This window comes from Anneissia japonica, unplaced genomic scaffold, assembly GCF_011630105.1.
Source record: "Anneissia japonica isolate Jap-2015-1 unplaced genomic scaffold, ASM1163010v1 scaffold426_len1935630_cov189, whole genome shotgun sequence".
Taxonomy (NCBI): Eukaryota; Metazoa; Echinodermata; class Crinoidea; order Comatulida; family Comatulidae; genus Anneissia; species Anneissia japonica.
In genome coordinates this window covers 1,232,555-1,241,094 of record NW_022713172.1, presented here as the reverse complement: position 1 = coordinate 1,241,094, position 8,540 = coordinate 1,232,555, and the positions used below count along the sequence as shown (strand labels likewise).

At 34.4% G+C, this 8,540-nt stretch overlaps 1 protein-coding gene across 3 annotated transcripts in view; it reads left to right on the top strand.

Moving 5' to 3' along the window:
- The first annotated feature begins 261 nt into the window (after positions 1-261).
- LOC117108344 (mu-type opioid receptor-like) overlaps positions 262-8,540 on the top strand; it is a 17,958-nt gene continuing 9,679 nt past the window's right edge. The window contains exon 1 of one of the 3 annotated variants that reach the window (XM_033250334.1): positions 262-386. The gene's annotated coding sequence lies outside the window, so the exon portion shown is untranslated. Of the gene's footprint in view, positions 387-547; positions 851-5,745; positions 6,038-8,540 lie in introns of those variants that run through there. The other 2 variants (XM_033250333.1, XM_033250332.1) reach the window with 2 other exon arrangements.

The window sequence follows — 8,540 nt, the reverse complement described above, 5'->3', positions numbered from 1 at the left end:
CCCTCAATACACACGAAGAGCAACCAAAAACACTAGGTTACAAACTCAACATTTTATTTTGCACTACAGACTGTTTCATGAGGGCACAGCCTCAATCAATATATATATATATATATATATATATATATATACTGTATGCATAGTCTTGTGTGGTAATGCTGAAAATATAAAATACTGTATATAAATAAATGTTAAAGAAGAGGAATCTGTGAGTGTGAAAAAAGGTAGGTGCCTTCGAACACGGGACTTCTTCTGTATACAAATTATTTGTTTTACAATTTTACCAGGGAAACGAAAACCAGTGACAAATCAGAATGGAATGGAAAACAGATGCACACGATGGCCACTAAAGTGACAGATAATCAGCATAATATAGACTAAACAAAGTAAGTATAGATTAATTTTAGCACTAATTGTAAAAAGACACCCTCTAGGCATACTAATCTAGCTATGACCGTTGGAGGAACCTTGAAATGTAAACAAAAGTTAGAGTTTCCGCCTCAAAAGATACGGTGGACAGCACCAGGGCTGCAAGCGTCTTGAATTCTCATTTCTCGTCAGGATTTGTGAGAGTGAACAATCAAGTTGAACTGTGTTTACTGAGTGTTGTATAAGAACACTAGGTCTACTACTAACTAGCACCCAGTCACTGCTAAGGACAAAAGGCAGTAACATCGTATATTTTAATTCGTTTATTTAAGGGGTTTCCTTTAGAGGAAGTTATCAAGCTGTTTTTGTAGCAGATAAACACCGCGCTTATTTGAAATTAATGATAATGTACTTTTGAATTATTGGATTTGCTTCTCGTTCGTTTTGAAAGAAGGAAGAAGAGAGAGAGAGAAAAGAAATAGTAAGTTACGGTAACAATTTTATGATCAATGTATTATTATGAGACTTTACATCAGTACCTGAGACTTCTCTTATCATGGAGGAAATATAATAATATATTTCCTCCATGTTCTTATTAACATTGATAAATTGTTGTCATTTAAAGTATAAAATGTTTAGAAATGTGTCAATGTTACTTGAAAATTACAATAAATCAATCTGTGCGTTGGAATGTGCGTCATGGGTTTTTGAATAAACATATTCAGAGGTTCAGTGCAAAATAAAACACAAGGAAGAGTAAAAAAGATGAATTTAGACTAATCTCTTTTGAGATATATCATTTTAAAAGATACATGAATAAAAATCTTGCCTACGAGACTGATTGGTTAGTAAACAACGTCTAAGTTCATGACAAGTTTAGATAGTCGAAAACGACAATACTCATCTCATGAGAAAGTTTCAGTTTCGAATCCGTAATATTTTTAACTAAATAACAGAGGTACAACACAGCCGAGTTTTCTTGATTATAATCACAAGAAGATAATCTAGTACCTCTTTGACCACATCTCGACACGTATTTTTGTGACTGCTCGATTATTCTTATAGGCCTACAAAATAAATGTATTGTAATATACACAAAATGCAATTTTTAGGACGTTGTGTTGACAATCCACACTTATACCGTGTTCTAAAAATCATAACACATGGCGTAATTAATTGCACTGTTCTTTTTATTTACAACCATACCTCTGCAAGCAGAACAGAAGCGGATCCAGTAGGGCACTGGGGGAACGTTCCCCCTCCCCCCGTTTTGCTACTAAATTTCAAAGCATATTAATGTATGTGCAGCTACTCACTTATCTGAAACTGTTTCATCACTAGCCACCAAGCGCAAGCCGGGTGGTCTAGTGGTTAAAACATCAGGCTAGTTACCTAGAGGTCGTGGGTTCGATTCCCACCTGAATCACTTGCGAGATTTTTTTCGCAAGTATTTGGGAATGTACTGAGCATTCAGTACACGTCAGGTAGAGCAAACATCATTTAGTATTTATGCCTATCTAAATAACTAGTCTAGTGGTTAAGACATCAGGCTAGTTATAACACGTCAGGTAGAGAAAACATCATTTAGTATTATGCCTATCTAAATAACTAGTTTAGTGGTTAAGACATCAGGCTAGTTTTAACACGTCAGGTAGGGCAAACATCATTTAGTACGGTATAATATTATGCCTATCTAAATAACTTAACAATCTACATGCAAGGCAACATCGACACCTGTATATCATGTTGAATTATTGTTGCATTGTCTTTTGCAGTTTATTTCAAACATTTCGTATTATTCTCCTGACGCAAACGCCATCGGAATTAAGAATAAAATAAGAAAAAATTGAGGCTGAGGTAAAATTTCGAAAGAGGTTTTTCATCTATAAAACTAGAAAAACCAACAAATCTTGTCTGTACCTTAAAGTGCAATAGGTGTATGTTTCAAAATTGTGTAAAAATAAAAACAAAATACGGTAACAACATTTTGAGCCTGAAAATCGGCCAAAAAATAAGTTTAGGGCAAAATTTCATGACTTGTATGTACTGTAAACGGTTTCGTATGCATACTTCATATCCAACAAGATTGGAAATTCAAATTTACTTGTTTACAAACTTTCGACCATTTCGACAAATTTGGCGTCATCGTCACAGACGTACGGACGCACATGCATGGATTGTATTAGGAAACAATAATTAACCAATCAAAGTGACAGTTGGCTGCCTTACCTTGAGAAAATGACTTCGAAGTATGGTAATACAAAACGTAGCTTATTATCTTGTAAATGTATACATTTCAACATACCAAACCCATCACCAAAAATCACAGAGGTCACAGCTCTACTACCTTGACGACATGCAGGATACTTTTTGGCAAATTGTTTTATGGAAGAATGAACAAAAATGTTAATTTTTCTAAAGTGAGATCCTATAACGAAATCGTTTAATGACTTGAGGTGGGATGACTAATTTGAGATGACCACCTTCGATGCAATGCCAATGTATTGGCCTCTCTTTGATGTTATACCGCGTTTCCGTTGAACCACCATTTGCAGTTACGTAAGGTGGTGTGGGGTCAAAATAAATTCGTAACCAAAGAGGAATGCAATACTGTAAATGCGACGAGGTTCTCATATTGGATGTAAAAACATTAAATATATATTACTTTTTTACATTTCCTTTGTCTGGCTAAAAATATCGTTTTAGTTGTTATCGGATATTCGATATTAACGCGGTTAATTAATGGTATGCCCTCGCAATTAATTTTATTTATTTATTTACATTTTGTCGACATTGGTTACGACCCAAGTCTTGCTCAATGCTACACAGTGGAAATTGTTATCATTTTGTAAAATGGTAGTCACTCATTCTCTGAAAGGAGTTTCAACCAAGTATCGAATACTTTAGCCTATTCGTGGTATACCTTTTAACCTCTTTGCATGCTCTATGCTTTTACGAAAAAAATAAACCAACATTTACTTTTTTATAAATGATACTTGGTTATCAATTCTAATTAGAAAAAGATCCGATCTCATATTTCGAAGTCCTGAATCCGATTTCATGTCAAATATTTGTTATCTATTGATTTTAAGTTAAAACGTTTGTGTAAATACAGTTTGATGTAATAAAACATTAAAATGTGTTCAGTTCAACTACAGAATCATACACGCCTCTATCCATGATTGAAACCCAAAGAGAAAACAAACTAAACTACCTACCGCCCTCTCTATGCTTACAAAGTAACTACCCAGCCTTTCATAAAGATCGGATGTACCGATAAAACGACTTACATTTGAATTTTAATCATTCTCTTATCTCACTTCCACTCACTAACAGTAATAAATCACGACCGTTTTCATTGAATGCTATTTCCATTATGATTTCATTTATTTGCCAATATTTATTACTTGAGATGTAGAATGACAAATTATTTATTACCAAGATTGTCACACAAGACAATTCCACAACGGGATCAAGTAAAAATATAGTTAAGTATAATATTTTAAACGGAAAACATAATTTATATTGTAAGTACTTCAGCTGTTATTTAGCTGAACAATGTAATATAGGCCTTAAATACCACAACAAAATATTTCAAGGCCGCGCGAAGGATGTTTTTCTTAAATGGATTTGTATACAAGTTCTACATGAAGTAGTTTTAGTATTTAATGTGTGTCCCTTTGTTGAACAAAATGTGTCCAGGAAAAGTACTTTCTATTGATGCAAATTCACTCTGCTTATTCATAGGTCAACGAACTGATGATTATTATTGTTAAAAATGCTCCATCACCGTCGTTAACCAGAGATATGGATGCATCTACTGGAAGAACAATGAAAATTATTATGTTCTTTAAAAGGGTGGAGATTAAAGGCGGTATAAAAATGTCTTAACATAATATGAACTGGTAATTTATAAGTCTTGCATCTGGGATGATTTTATTCAGTTCGCTTCGATAATTACCGACAACAATCAAACCCGGTAATAAAATAGTGGCCTGGAGTTATGTTCTGGAGTACGATAATCGAAACTACGACATAGGCACCCCTTCATAACAATACCTGTGTAGAAAATGATAGAAATCTAATAAACGTAAAACATATAATTCAATATTTAAATGCTTACTTTGCATATTAAATGCGTTATGGCTTCGAATTCAAAATTAGGTAGGCCTACCAATACTAAACACATTTTCCAAATAACAGGCACAATTTAATGCATTAGGCTAATTACAGTACTATGTAATCAAATTGCATTAAATTTATGATAGCATTACCGTAAGCTCCCCGTTTGAATAAGCACATCTCCTAACGCGAAAATTTCCTTAAGCGCCCCGTTTGAATAAGCGCCCCCTTCTAATTTGAATAAGATTTTCTTTTTAGCAAGTCAATAATCCAATCAATCCTGGGACTGTGGTTTTTTGGCATGATTTGAGCTGTAGAGTGGGTGGAAACACATTCTTCTGTCATATCAAAATGAGGATATTTCTCTTGGACAATTGAGAGCTCCGATTCCTGGACAGAGAGTATATTCCCAACTTTACTCTTTATTTTCTTATTTGTCTATGCCTTGTCCGAGTCCTGTTTTTCTTTTTTCGACCTTTAGCACATTCTCATCTGAATTTTCAAGAAAAAATACAATGATCCTGTCATCCTGGTAATCTTAATCGGCCGATGGCCAACAAGCTAACCACTACCCACCACCAGTAATTGCATATGCTGTTTTGCTGTTATGTAAATATTCACGCATGTTCTCTGGACGATTATCTTTTCTAACCACCATTCGTAATGTCCTTATATAATCTTTTTTCATTCAAAAAGTGCCTCTTGAATTTAATAATTTCCCATAAGAACCCCTCGATTTTCATCTATGTCCATAAGCGCCCCCTCAATTTCCACTCTGTTTTCATAAGCGCCCCGTTTAAATAAGCGCCCAGTTTAAATAAGCGCCCCTCAGAAAGTGCCAAAAATATTTTAGGCGCCCGGGCGCTTATTCGCGCGAGTACGGTACTTGTTTTATATCAAATTAAATACGTTTAGGATATTAAGGTGTAACATGAATGTTGAAGTCAAATCTTCATCGAATCTACTGTCATAATTTGCATGAAAATTTGTTTCCAAATCTCCTGACTACCATTCGGTTGCTGTTCTATAAAGGAAAGACACTAAGCACGCTCTCCGAAATAAGAAGACGTTCTTTGTGTGGTGCAAATGTGATTATTATAATGATAAATATACGCACTTGTCCCCTAGCGATTTGTGATAAAATGAGAGATATTCCTTTGTTTGGAAAAAAAAAATTATCTGAAGCTACAATTAGCATAATTACCGCTATTTTCACGTGACCGAATCGACGCACTGGATAGGATATTCAGATATTCATAAATTGCAATGAGCTACTAGGCATATATAGCCTACAGGAACTTTATTCAGCCTCTTTATGGAATTTCCGTAAGCTCATCTTCTCCGTATGAGGATATATAACTAATGCATTACAATATCCGAACAGTTCATTGCAGACTACGAAGTAATCAGACATCGTTCGTTTTGTTTCTAAATGCTTAATCATTTTATTTGAGAATATATCCTTTTAAAGAAGGAAATAAAGTGTTAATAATCATCTTTCGAACCATCTATTTTGGTGTTCAATACTTTTATGAAAACATAACTGGTGAGTATGGCTTGTTTGTATTTTAATTTCAAATTAAATACTGTTTTTAGTGATGTAATTTTCTGAAGATGTGTTGTTGGACAAACGTTGTACGGTATATACGGTACATACTTTGAGATATTTTTTTTTTATATATATATATATATATATATATATATATATATATATATGTATATATATATGTATATATATATATACTGTATATATATATATATATATATATGTATATATATATCATTGAAATTTTAAAACGATATCTATAAAATTATACGAACGATACTTAATTTTTGTTTGATTGCAGGCATAAGTGTAATATTAATTAATTTTTACATTAGGTTCTATGTACTATAATTCTCAGCATACATTATGCGAAACATTTTATGTGCCATGTTAAATCCAAACAAGTTACAAAGTATTGTTAATGAGTCAAGTAACACATTGATTAATTGAATGAATGACTGCTTTGGCATCTGCTTGATTGGAAGTGGAATATTTAATGTTTACATACATCCTTAATTCAAAATGAATGACTGTCTATTAGGTGACATGTATCTATTAGTATTGTTTATTGTCGCCGTTTGGAATTCACGTGGTCACCTCATTATTAACTATTCTAATGCCTAAATATCATAAGGACGCCAACGATCCATGGCGAATAATCTGCCATCTGTCTTGATATTTTTGAAGATGAATTTGATATTGTGATCTGTTTTAGCAAGTACCGTAACCCTGCCTGTACATTAATTCTGCTGACGTCACTGCTGCTGGTTGCTACATGCAGTAATGGAGTCGCAGCTGCAGGTCGCTGCTGCTGGGCGTTACTATTGCTGCGTTTCGCTGCTGAGGCGTCACTGCTGCTGCTGCTGCTGCACGTCGTTGCTTCTGTTGCCATGGCCGAGAAGATGGGAGGTCAAGCAACTAGAAATGAGAAATAAAAAAATTAATTTACAAAAGGAGAGGGAGGAAAAATAAAAAAGAATCATAAATCTTCTTGACAGTTGGGTGAATTTTTGGTAGATTTAAATGGCCCTATTACAATGTGGATGCATTTAAGAGATTACTACTCACATCAAACTAAAGGATGGGTTGGTGAAGGACCTGACTGACAGTTTTGATTTAAGCTTGGAGGAAACGTGGACTAAGAAAATCGGATGTAAAGTGGAAGCAATGAAAATATGGATTTGGACGAAGATTGAGAAGATCAAGTTGATGGATAAGATGATGATTACGGAAGTGATAAAATGAACCAGTGAGTCAAGTAGGCCTATCCTGGATACATTTCTATGAATAAGGCAGAGAAAGGCAACGTCTTTCATCTCAACGAAAAAACACTGGCGACGACAAAATCGCCATCAATTACTTTGCCGTTGCCGTCATCGCTTTCATTTTCACATCAAATTAAAAATCATTTTATCATTATTTATCATCAATAACCGTCAGTGGTTTTCTTTTAATTACAAACAACCGGACATTGCGCAACTGACTGTGTGAGCAATAAATAACGGTATTAATCCCGGGATTTTAAAGCTTTATGCTGTGAGGATTGACCAATCGTGTTGGCGTTAACAGGCGACAGTAATAATTATTAATTAGCAGGTATCATAGTCAACGGCGGCTAAAATAACCCGATGGGCTAATATGATATCCCATTTCCAAAAATTGTAACATGTTAAGCATTAAATTTTCATATGTTGCTACCTATCATTTATCAATTGTTATGTCTGATGATAATTATGTATTCGATGTTTTGTTTAGATTTACTTAAAGTCGAGCATGTCGGTAAGTGGTAGATACAAATTAACGATATTAGGAGTGTAGCCTGTAGATCACCCAGTGAGTCCTAAATAACTATTAACTAGTCTGAGTGTATTTGAAAGCTGAGCATTATTTCTCCAGATGCCGTATTTTGCATTATTCGAAAAGTACACATGACACTGATTTTTAAAAATACTAAAGTACATGCCTACTTGAAGCGTCAAAGTCGCTGCTTTTATAATTTAGGCCTAAAAACGCTGCCATTTTGCATGGTATCACAATACGGAAAGTGCATTTCAAAATTATTAACCTATTAAATCCGATAGGATTTACTTATGAGGGCGGTCAGCATAGTGGTTACGATTCGGGTTTCCGGGGACACTGCAGTGCATTAAACGTGTGCCATTGGGGAATTAACTTCAACTACGGGGTTTCTCCACCCATGGTTCATGTATAAGGAATACAAAATTAGTTCAAGGTTAGCTCGAGCTTAATGTTACTATTAGCAGCCATAGAATTCAGGCACAGGGAGCTTCTCCCGCACTAAACTTTTTTTTTTATAAGAACCAGTAAAAATTTTCCAAGGCTCAATTTTTTTTGCCGATTTCAGGCTCAATATTTTTAGTTCCTATGCATGTAATGCAATAGGAACTATTGTAATCACTCTTGCTATTTCCTATGTTTTTTATTGTGTGTAGTGTGTATGTGTGTGTGTAGACATTTATGCAAATGCGCATGCGTCAAAGAA